This window comes from Pseudophryne corroboree, unplaced genomic scaffold, assembly GCF_028390025.1.
Source record: "Pseudophryne corroboree isolate aPseCor3 unplaced genomic scaffold, aPseCor3.hap2 scaffold_192, whole genome shotgun sequence".
In the NCBI taxonomy this organism is placed as follows: Eukaryota; Metazoa; Chordata; class Amphibia; order Anura; family Myobatrachidae; genus Pseudophryne; species Pseudophryne corroboree.
Window position 1 is genome coordinate 9,627 of NW_026968559.1, and position 12,550 is coordinate 22,176.

At 40.3% G+C, this 12,550-nt stretch overlaps 1 non-coding gene across 1 annotated transcript; it reads left to right on the top strand.

Annotated features, from left to right (window-relative positions):
• Positions 1-1,266: 1,266 nt before the first annotated feature.
• TRNAN-AUU (transfer RNA asparagine (anticodon AUU)) lies at positions 1,267-1,340 on the top strand. Its single transcript has one exon. It is a non-coding gene; the product is annotated as a tRNA-Asn (tRNA).
• The last annotated feature ends 11,210 nt before the right edge of the window (positions 1,341-12,550 follow it).

Genomic DNA, 12,550 nt, shown 5'->3' on the forward strand with positions numbered 1-12,550 from the left:
AGGTCTGAAATGCAAGAGGGAGGTTGGGGGGAGATTGGCATGCGCCAGCAACACCACACAGCTCACTGTGACCACAGTGGAGAGGCGCTGCAACAGGACAATACACCAACCTCGGAGCAAGGAACTGCGTCGGTCAGGAGGAGAACTATTTCAATAGCATAAAAAGGTTAATGCGTCCCACCCTATGGACACCAGACTCATCAAGTCACTGTTGCCAGAGTCTCATACAATGACTCTGAACCTCTAAGCACACTATTTGACTGTCCACAACCTGCTGTGCCTATTAACCATCTCCTCCACCACCCTCAACACTGACCCACACATCATTCACCCACAAAGATACAATAAAGGTAGTTTGGATAAATTAGCTAAATGAAATGGATTTAACCAATTTATCTAAATGACCATTTTTGGATGTTTTCCAGTGTTTGTGAACAAATGGTCAATTGTAATTTGCTGCCACATATTAGCATAATTTTGTTTCAACTAGAAAAAAAAATTGGACAGATAATCTAAGTGTGGATCCAGTTTAAAGGTCCGTATTCACGGCCCGATTTTGGGGAGAGATGTGTACTGAGCGAACTGCTCAGCACACATCTCTCCCCCCGCTCAGCACAGCGTGATGTGTGCTGAGCGTACGGGGGGTGGGGGTGGCGCTCATTTCACCCCCTGTGTAGGGCATTCTGTGTGTATCCAGCTTAACAGGTGTGAGCATCATACAACTACTGACTTGCGAGTAACTATACAGCAGCTCCATACCTTGTGACTTGAAGAAACACTAGTTAACCCCGGGAATGCTGCAGTCAAAGCAACAATTCCTCTTCTTCAATTACCATTTTAATAATAGGGTAAAGAAAATGAAGTGGATTTTTGAAAGAAAATAATACTGTCAATATACTATTAAAACAAATTAAAATGGTAAAAGTTATTGTACTTTAAGTAAAAATAAAAGAGACAAAATATCAATCCCAGTTTTGGATTACTTTAATTAACAAAAAAAATGCATATAGCAGAGGATAGTTTCAATCTGCCTACCTCTGGGTTATGGGCCCAGCATGCTTCCATTGCAGTACTCTGCTGCACATGTAAGTGCAAGAGATCCTGAAGCACTCACTCATCATGGGAAAGTACCAATGTGTTTCTTCGTTGGTTGATGGAAGAAACATTTTACAAAAACTCTCCAGATTATTGACTTTTTAAAGTTTTTCTAGGAAACGTTTTAGATGAATGCTTATTAGCCTTTGTCAGTATGGACTTTTGCAAAGTGTCTCTGTGGCGCAATCGGTTAGTGTGTTTGGCTATTAACCAAAAGGTTGGTGGTTCAATCCCACCCAGGGACGTAATTAACCTTGTGATCAGATTTTGGTGATATTTAAGTAGACAAGTCAAAATTTCAAACCTCCTCTTATGGTGTAGGGTACATGGCCTTCTCTGATGTAATCAGAGTTAGATTTGATTCAGTGATTTTATAAAAAACAGCTAGGAAGCACAATTTAGCAGTGGGTTGCAGAGAAAAAAAATATGCTGGCAGAAAAATCCAATCGAGTGATTAAACAGCTCTTCATTTTCTGGCTTTATTTTTATGCTAACGAATTTGTTCTCTGAAAAGTGTCCACAAAGCCAAGTCTCTGATTAACACCTTTATAAGGATGGTTTTTCACCTATTACTAAATTAAACTTGCTTCATTGGAAAGGCAGCAAGATGCATCCTCATTTCAATGTCTACTGAAATAATACAAGTTGACACCAGGAAACATTAACGCCACTGCATCCTTGCTGCTTTCTCATGTGGAAGTCTGTTTAATGTGAAAACAAATGTGTGTGTTTTTTTCAACCTGGAAGCCCAACATCGATTAAGATCGATCTTAAATAGACCCCTGGGTTTTAAGGATAACCATGGTTGAGTCCAATGGTTAATTCACATTGACCGAAGTTCTAATTAAGTCACCTGTGCTCAAGCATGATATCCTTAAAATCTGGATTGCAATGACAGCATTTTGGAACTATGCCTAAGGGTTTAATTTTTACATTTATCCACTGACAATAAATCTACCTACAATATCCCTGTAACTGTTATGATTACAGTATTTCACTAAATAATTTAATTTGCTGAACCTTCTGTAAAAAGAAATATTAAGCTGCTGTAATTCCCAGATGCAGCAAATTTGTTAGCTAGTGGGCAAAACCATGTGCACTGCAGGGATGGGGGGGGGGGGCAGATATAACATTTGCAGAGAGATTTAGGTGGGTTATATTGTTTGTGTGCAGGGTAAATACTGGCTGTTTTGTTTTTACACTGCAATTTAGATTTCAGTTTGAACACACCGCACCAAAATCTAACTCTCTCTGCACATATTATACACCCCCCCCCCCTGCAGTGTACATGGTTTTAGCTAATAAATTTGCTGCTGTGATCAGATCTGAGTTAAGCCCTATGTATTTGGCACTGGCAAAGGGTTAGAGGCCTTGCTGTAGAGCTCACACCTTTCTTATCATGCATTGTAATATTTCCTATGTCCTGATGTTGTGCTCTCTGCTCCATCCAAGTAAACAGCAATGTAGCATGGCTATCAAAGAGCGTGAAGATTGCAGATTTCCTGGGATTAATGCTAAGGAATGCTATTCCAGAGGCTGCTGCTTTAATTCAAGTGTCACTGGGGTTAAATGGTGTTTTTACCTTAAAAACACAGGTAGAGTATATAGTACAGTGGTAAAGTGGGAGCATGTAGTGCTATTGATTACAGATTTGATGGAGCTTAAACATGGATAAGGTCCATGGCTCTAAGAGTTTATCTTGTGTATCCTTTATTCTTAGTCATGGTCAGATAAGATTAGAAAATACCATTTAAGTGGAAATTTCCTGTTAGCTGTTTTTCAGTTTGCTCAACTGTCTGATTAACTGGTCCTAAAAAAGGACCAAAGGAGCTAAATTGCCCTGTGATCTAGCTAAATTGCCCCAGTTAAAAAAAAAAAAACTAAGCTGCTGTAATTCCTGGATGTTTCCTTACTGCATCAACAGGAAGTGACAAGAAACAATGTAATGTGGAACCGTACAGCAGAAGGGATTGCGGCTACCCCACAATAAGTGCAGCGGAATGTAAGAAGAGGCATATACAGTGTGGTGTGGCTGTAGATGAGCTTAGTGGTTTCTGTTAGAGTTCTTCTACTTCTAACTACTCGTACATAAATGAGTAAGCCGCCGATTTATTAAACCTGGTGAAATGATAATTTGCATGGTGATAAAGTACCAGCCAATCCGCTCCTAATTGCCATGTCACAGGCTGGGTTTGAAAAATGACAGTTAGGAGCTGACTGGCTGGTACTTTATCACCTTGCACTTTATCAGTTCACCAGGCTTAATAGATCTGCCCCAATGTTTCAAAATGGAATGCATCAAGAGAACGGTGTTGGTAGTATAAAACTACCTACAGCACCTGGTATTCCCAGGTGGTCTCACATCCAAGAACAAACCAGGCCTAAAATCAGGTGATATTGGGCATATACAGTGTGGTGTGGCTGTAGATGAGCTTAGTGGTTTCTGTTAGAGTTCTTCTACTTCTAACTACTCGTACATAAATGAGTAAGCAGCCGATTTATTAAACCTGGTGAAATGATAATTTGCATGGTGATAAAGTACCAGCCAATCAGCTCCTAATTGCCATGTCACAGGCTGGGTTTGAAAAATGACAGTTAGGAGCTGACTGGCTGGTACTTTATCACCTTGCACTTTATCAGTTCACCAGGCTTAATAGATCTGCCCCAATGTTTCAAAATGGAATGCATCAAGAGAACGGTGTTAGTATTGTAAAAATACACACAGCTCCTGGTATTTCCTTGTGGTCTCCCATCCAAGTACTAAAACCAGGACCAACACTGCTCAGCTTCCATGATCAGGAGAGATTGGGCAAATCCAGTGTGCTGTGGCTGTAGATGAGCTGGTGGTTTCTGTTACAGCTCTTCTACTTCTAACTTCTGGTACATAAAAGAATACATGTAAAAATTAAATGTACCAAGAAAATGGTGTTGGTAGTTTAAAAACACCTAAAGAATCTGATACTACCAAGCAGTCTCCCATCCATGTATTAACAAAGTCCAATACTGCTTTGCTTCAAAAATCAAATGAGATTGGGCATATCCAGTGTGGTGTGGCTTTAGATAAGCTTTGTGGTTTCTGTTAGAGCTCTTCTACTTCTAACTACTGGTACATTAATGAATATGTATAAGGTTGTAGTTTATCCAATATGCCTTTACTACCTTTGCAAAAGAGAGATATTGGCAAGGAAAAGCTGTCTTGTACCATTGCATTTTTCTCCCAAACGAAGGACACTAGAAAGAAAATTTTAAAGCCTCCTGTTAGGCCATCATCTACACGACATAGCCCTGAATTTTCCAATGCGCAGCTCTTTGCAAAAGAGAGATATTGGCAAGGAAAAGCTGTCTTGTACCTTTGCATTTTTCTCCCAAACGAAGGTCACTAGAAAGAAAATTTTAAAGCCTCCTGTTAGGCCATCATCTACACGACATAGCCCTGAATTTTCCAATGCGTAGCTCTTTGCAAAAGAGAGATATTGGCAAGGAAAAGCTGTCTTGTACTATTGCATTTTTCTCCCAAACGAAGGACACTAGAAAGAAAATTTTAAAGCCTCCTGTTAGGCCATCATCTACACGACATAGCCCTGAATTTTCCAATGCGCAGCTCTTTGCAAAAGAGAGATATTGGCAAGGAAAAGCTGTCTTGTACCATTGCATTTTTCTCCCAAACGAAGGACACTAGAAAGAACATTTTAAAGCCTCCTGTTAGGCCATCATCTACACGACATAGCCCTGAATTTTCCAATGCGTAGCTCTTTGCAAAAGAGAGATATTGGCAAGGAAAAGCTGTCTTGTACCATTGCATTTTTCTCCCAAACGAAGGACACTAGAAAGAAAATTTTAAAGCCTCCTGTTAGGCCATCATCTACACGAAATTGCCCTGAATTTTCCAATGCGCAGCTCTTTGCAAAAGAGAGATATTGGCAAGGAAAAGCTGTCTTGTACCATTGCATTTTTCTCCCAAACGAAGGACACTAGAAAGAAAATTTTAAAGCCTCCTGTTAGGCCATCATCTACACGACATAGCCCTGAATTTTCCAATGCGCAGCTCTTTGCAAAAGAGAGATATTGGCAAGGAAAAGCTGTCTTGTACCATTGCATTTTTCTCGCAAACGAAGGACACTAGAAAGAAAATTGTAAAGCCTCCTGTTAGGCCATCATCTACACGACATAGCCCTGAATTTTCCAATGCGCAGCTCTTTGCAAAAGAGAGATATTGGCAAGGAAAAGCTGTCTTGTACCTTTGCATTTTTCTCCCAAACGAAGGTCACTAGAAAGAAAATTTTAAAGCCTCCTGTTAGGCCATCATCTACACGACATAGCCCTGAATTTTCCAATGCGTAGCTCTTTGCAAAAGAGAGATATTGGCAAGGAATAGCTGTCTTGTACCATTGCATTTTTCTCCCAAACGAAGGACACTAGAAAGAAAATTTTAAAGCCTCCTGTTAGGCCATCATCTACACGACATAGCCCTGAATTTTCCAATGCGCAGCTCTTTGCAAAAGAGAGATATTGGCAAGGAAAAGCTGTCTTGTACCTTTGCATTTTTCTCCCGAAGGAAGGACACTAGAATTAAAATTTTAAAGCCTCCTGTTAGGCCATCATCTACACGACATAGCCCTGAATTTTCCAATGCGTAGCTCTTTGCAAAAGAGAGATATTGGCAAGGAAAAGCTGTCTTGTACCTTTGCATTTTTCTCCCAAACGAAGGACACTAGAATTAAAATTTTAAAGCCTCCTGTTAGGCCATCATCTACACGACATAGCCCTGAATTTTCCAATGCGCAGCTCTTTGAAAAAGAGAGATATTGGCAAGGAAAAGCTGTCAGGTACCTTTGCATTTTTCTCCCAAACGAAGGTCACTAGAAAGAAAATTTTAAAGCCTCCTGTTAGGCCATCATCTACACGACATAGCCCTGAATTTTCCAATGCGCAGCTCTTTGCAAAAGAGAGATATTGGCAAGGAAAAGCTGTCTTGTACCTTTGCATTTTTCTCCCAAACGAAGGTCACTAGAAAGAAAATTTTAAAGCCTCCTGTTAGGCCATCATCTACACGACATAGCCCTGAATTTTCCAATGCGTAGCTCTTTGCAAAAGAGAGATATTGGCAAGGAAAAGCTGTCTTGTACCTTTGCATTTTTCTCCCAAACGAAGGTCACTAGAAAGAAAATTTTAAAGCCTCCTGTTAGGCCATCATCTACACGACATAGCCCTGAATTTTCCAATGCGTAGCTCTTTGCAAAAGAGAGATATTGGCAAGGAAAAGCTGTCTTGTACCTTTGCATTTTTCTCCCAAACGAAGGACACTAGAAAGAAAATTTTAAAGCCTCCTGTTAGGCCATCATCTACACGACATAGCCCTGAATTTTCCAATGCGCAGCTCTTTGCAAAAGAGAGATATTGGCAAGGAAAAGCTGTCTTGTACCTTTGCATTTTTCTCCCAAACGAAGGACACTAGAATTAAAATTTTAAAGCCTCCTGTTATGCCATCATCTACATGACATAGCCCTGAATTTTCCAATGCGCAGCTCTTTGCAAAAGAGAGATATTGGCAAGGAAAAGCTGTCAGGTACCTTTGCATTTTTCTCCCAAACAAAGGTCACTAGAAAGAAAATTTTAAAGCCTCCTGTTAGGCCATCATCTACACGACATAGTCCTGAATTTTCCAATGCGTAGCTCTTTACAAAAGAGAGATATTGGCAAGGAAAAGCTGTCTTGTACCTTTGCATTTTTCTCCCAAACGAAGGACACTAGAAAGAAAATTTTAAAGCCTCCTGTTAGGCCATCATCTACACGACATAGCCCTGAATTTTCCAATGCGCAGCTCTTTGCAAAAGAGAGATATTGGCAAGGAAAAGCTTTCTTGTACCATTGCATTTTTCTCCCAAACGAAGGACACTAGAAAGAAAATTTTAAAGCCTCCTGTTAGGCCATCATCTACACGACATAGCCCTACATTTTCCAATGCGTAGCTCTTTGCAAAAGAGAGATATTGGCAAGGAAAAGCTGTCTTGTACCTTTGCATTTTTCTCCCAAACGAAGGTCACTAGAAAGAAAATTTTAAAGCCTCCTGTTAGGCCATCATCTACACGACATAGCCCTGAATTTTCCAATGCGTAGCTCTTTGGAAAAGAGAGATATTGGCAAGGAAAAGCTGTCTTGTACCTTTGCATTTTTCTCCCAAACGAAGGACACTAGAATTAAAATTTTAAAGCCTCCTGTTAGGCCATCATCTACACGACATAGCCCTGAATTTTCCAATGCGCAGCTCTTTGCAAAAGAGAGATATTGGCAAGGAAAAGCTGTCTTGTACCTTTGCATTTTTCTCCCAAACGAAGGTCACTAGAAAGAAAATTTTAAAGCCTCCTGTTAGGCCATCATCTACACGACATAGCCCTGAATTTTCCAATGCGTAGCTCTTTGCAAAAGAGAGATATTGGCAAGGAAAAGCTGTCTTGTACCTTTGCATTTTTCTCCCAAACGAAGGACACTAGAATTAAAATTTTAAAGCCTCCTGTTATGCCATCTTCTACACGACATAGCCCTGAATTTTCCAATGCGCAGCTCTTTGCAAAAGAGAGATATTGGCAAGGAAAAGCTGTCTTGTACCATTGCATTTTTCTCCCAAACGAAGGACACTAGAAAGAAAATTTTAAAGCCTCCTGTTAGGCCATCATCTACACGACATAGCCCTGAATTTTCCAATGCGCAGCTCTTTGCAAAAGAGAGATATTGGCAAGGAAAAGCTGTCTTGTACCTTTGCATTTTTCTCCCAAACGAAGGTCACTAGAAAGAAAATTTTAAAGCCTCCTGTTAGGCCATCATCTACACGACATAGCCCTGAATTTTCCAATGCGTAGCTCTTTGCAAAAGAGAGATATTGGCAAGGAAAAGCTGTCTTGTACCATTGCATTTTTCTCCCAAACGAAGGACACTAGAAAGAAAATTGTAAAGCCTCCTGTTAGGCCATCATCTACACGACATAGCCCTGAATTTTCCAATGCGCAGCTCTTTGCAAAAGAGAGATATTGGCAAGGAAAAGCTGTCTTGTACCATTGCATTTTTCTCCCAAACGAAGGACACTAGAAAGAAAATTTTAAAGCCTCCTGTTAGGCCATCATCTACACGATATAGCCCTGAATTTTCCAATGCACAGCTCTTTGCAAAAGAGAGATATTGGCAAGGAAAAGCTGTCTTGTACCTTTGCATTTTTCTCCCAAACGAAGGACACTAGAATTAAAATTTTAAAGCCTCCTGTTAGGCCATCATCTACACGACATAGCCCTGAATTTTCCAATGCATAGCTCTTTGCAAAAGAGAGATATTGGCAAGGAAAAGCTGTCAGGTACCTTTGCATTTTTCTCCCAAACGAAGGTCACTAGAAAGAAAATTTTAAAGCCTCCTGTTAGGCCATCATCTACACGACATAGTCCTGAATTTTCCAATGCGTAGCTCTTTACAAAAGAGAGATATTGGCAAGGAAAAGCTGTCTTGTACCTTTGCATTTTTCTCCCAAACGAAAGACACTAGAAAGAAAATTTTAAAGCCTCCTGTTAGGCCATCATCTACACGACATAGCCCTGAATTTTCCAATGCGCAGCTCTTTGCAAAAGAGAGATATTGGCAAGGAAAAGCTTTCTTGTACCATTGCATTTTTCTCCCAAACGAAGGACACTAGAAAGAAAATTTTAAAGCCTCCTGTTAGGCCATCATCTACACGACATAGCCCTAAATTTTCCAATGCGCAGCTCTTTGCAAAAGAGAGATATTGGCAAGGAAAAGCTGTCTTGTACCTTTGCATTTTTCTCCCAAACGAAGGTCACTAGAAAGAAAATTTTAAAGCCTCCTGTTAGGCCATCATCTACACGACATAGCCCTGAATTTTCCAATGCGTAGCTCTTTGCAAAAGAGAGATATTGGCAAGGAAAAGCTGTCTTGTACCTTTGCATTTTTCTCCCAAACGAAGGACACCAGAATTAAAATTTTAAAGCCTCCTGTTATGCCATCATCTACACGACATAGCCCTGAATTTTCCAATGCGCAGCTCTTTGCAAAAGAGAGATATTGGCAAGGAAAAGCTGTCTTGTACCATTGCATTTTTCTCCCAAACGAAGGACACTAGAAAGAAAATTTTAAAGCCTCCTGTTAGGCCATCATCTACACGACATAGCCCTGAATTTTCCAATGCGCAGCTCTTTGCAAAAGAGAGATATTGGCAAGGAAAAGCTGTCTTGTACCTTTGCATTTTTCTCCCAAACGAAGGTCACTAGAAAGAAAATTTTAAAGCCTCCTGTTAGGCCATCATCTACACGACATAGCCCTGAATTTTCCAATGCGTAGCTCTTTGCAAAAGAGAGATATTGGCAAGGAAAAGCTGTCTTGTACCATTGCATTTTTCTCCCAAACGAAGGACACTAGAAAGAAAATTTTAAAGCCTCCTGTTAGGCCATCATCTACACGACATAGCCCTGAATTTTCCAATGCGCAGCTCTTTGCAAAAGAGAGATATTGGCAAGGAAAAGCTGTCTTGTACCATTGCATTTTTCTCCCAAACGAAGGACACTAGAAAGAAAATTTTAAAGCCTCCTGTTAGGCCATCATCTACACGACATAGCCCTGAATTTTCCAATGCGTAGCTCTTTGCAAAAGAGAGATATTTGCAAGGAAAAGCTGTCTTGTACCATTGCATTTTTCTCCCAAACGAAGGACACTAGAAAGAAAATTTTAAAGCCTCCTGTTAGGCCATCATCTACACGATATAGCCCTGAATTTTCCAATGCGCAGCTCTTTGCAAAAGAGAGATATTGGCAAGGAAAAGCTGTCTTGTACCTTTGCATTTTTCTCCCAAACGAAGGACACTAGAATTAAAATTTTAAAGCCTCCTGTTAGGCCATCATCTACACGACATAGCCCTGAATTTTCCAATGCATAGCTCTTTGCAAAAGAGAGATATTGGCAAGGAAAAGCTGTCTTGTACCATTGCATTTTTCTCCCAAACGAAGGACACTAGAAAGAAAATTTTAAAGCCTCCTGTTAGGCCATCATCTACACGACATAGCCCTGAATTTTCCAATGCGCAGCTCTTTGCAAAAGAGAGATATTGGCAAGGAAAAGCTGTCTTGTACCTTTGCATTTTTCTCCCAAACGAAGGACACTAGAAAGAAAATTTTAAAGCCTCCTGTTAGGCCATCATCTACACGAAATTGCCCTGAATTTTTCAATGCGTAGCTCTTTACAAAAGAGAGATATTGGCAAGGAAAAGCTGTCTTGTACCTTTGCATTTTTCTCCCAAACGAAGGACACTAGAAAGAAAATTTTAAAGCCTCCTGTTAGGCCATCATCTACACGACATAGCCCTGAATTTTCCAATGCGCAGCTCTTTGCAAAAGAGAGATATTGGCAAGGAAAAGCTTTCTTGTACCATTGCATTTTTCTCCCAAACGAAGGACACTAGAAAGAAAATTTTAAAGCCTCCTGTTAGGCCATCATCTACACGACATAGCCCTAAATTTTCCAATGCGCAGCTCTTTGCAAAAGAGAGATATTGGCAAGGAAAAGCTGTCTTGTACCTTTGCATTTTTCTCCCAAACGAAGGACACTAGAATTAAAATTTTAAAGCCTCCTGTTAGGCCATCATCTACACGACATAGCCCTGAATTTTCCAATGCGTAGCTCTTTGCAAAAGAGAGATATTGGCAAGGAAAAGCTGTCTTGTACCTTTGCATTTTTCTCCCAAACGAAGGACACCAGAATTAAAATTTTAAAGCCTCCTGTTATGCCATCATCTACACGACATAGCCCTGAATTTTCCAATGCGCAGCTCTTTGCAAAAGAGAGATATTGTCAAGGAAAAGCTGTCTTGTACCATTGCATTTGTCTCCCAAACGAAGGACACTAGAAAGAAAATTTTAAAGCCTCCTGTTAGGCCATCATCTACACGACATAGCCCTGAATTTTCCAATGCGCAGCTCTTTGCAAAAGAGAGATATTGGCAAGGAAAAGCTGTCTTGTACCTTTGCATTTTTCTCCCAAACGAAGGTCACTAGAAAGAAAATTTTAAAGCCTCCTGTTAGGCCATCATCTACACGACATAGCCCTGAATTTTCCAATGCGTAGCTCTTTGCAAAAGAGAGATATTGGCAAGGAAAAGCTGTCTTGTACCATTGCATTTTTCTCCCAAACGAAGGACACTAGAAAGAAAATTTTAAAGCCTCCTGTTAGGCCATCATCTACACGACATAGCCCTGAATTTTCCAATGCGCAGCTCTTTGCAAAAGAGAGATATTGGCAAGGAAAAGCTGTCTTGTACCATTGCATTTTTCTCCCAAACGAAGGACACTAGAAAGAAAATTTTAAAGCCTCCTGTTAGGCCATCATCTACACGATATAGCCCTGAATTTTCCAATGCGCAGCTCTTTGCAAAAGAGAGATATTGGCAAGGAAAAGCTGTCTTGTACCTTTGCATTTTTCTCCCAAACGAAGGACACTAGAATTAAAATTTTAAAGCCTCCTGTTAGGCCATCATCTACACGACATAGCCCTGAATTTTCCAATGCATAGCTCTTTGCAAAAGAGAGATATTGGCAAGGAAAAGCTGTCTTGTACCATTGCATTTTTCTCCCAAACGAAGGACACTAGAAAGAAAATTTTAAAGCCTCCTGTTAGGCCATCATCTACACGACATAGCCCTGAATTTTCCAATGCGCAGCTCTTTGCAAAAGAGAGATATTGGCAAGGAAAAGCTGTCTTGTACCTTTGCATTTTTCTCCCAAACGAAGGACACTAGAAAGAAAATTTTAAAGCCTCCTGTTAGGCCATCATCTACACGAAATTGCCCTGAATTTTCCAATGCGCAGCTCTTTGCAAAAGAGAGATATTAGCAAGGAAAAGCTGTCTTGTACCTTTGCATTTTTCTCCCAAACGAAGGACACTAGAAAGAAAATTTTAAAGCCTCCTGTTAGGCCATCATCTACACGAAATAGCCCTGAATTTTCCAATGCGCAGCTCTTTGCAAAAGAGAGATATTGGCAAGGAAAAGCTGTCTTGTACCATTGCATTTTTCTCCCAAACGAAGGACACTAGAAAGAAAATTTTAAAGCCTCCTGTTAGGCCATCATCTACACGACATAGCCCTGAATTTTCCAATGCGCAGCTCTTTGCAAAAGAGAGATATTGGCAAGGAAAAGCTGTCTTGTACCTTTGCATTTTTCTCCCAAACGAATGTCACTAGAAAGAAAATTTTAAAGCCTCCTGTTAGGCCATCATCTACACGACATAGCCCTGAATTTTCCAATGCGTAGCTCTTTGCAAAAGAGAGATATTGGCAAGGAAAAGCTGTCTTGTACCATTGCATTTTTCTCCCAAACGAAGGACACTAGAAAGAAAATTTTAAAGCCTCCTGTTAGGCCATCATCTACACGACATAGCCCTGAATTTTCCAATGCGTAGCTCTTTGTAA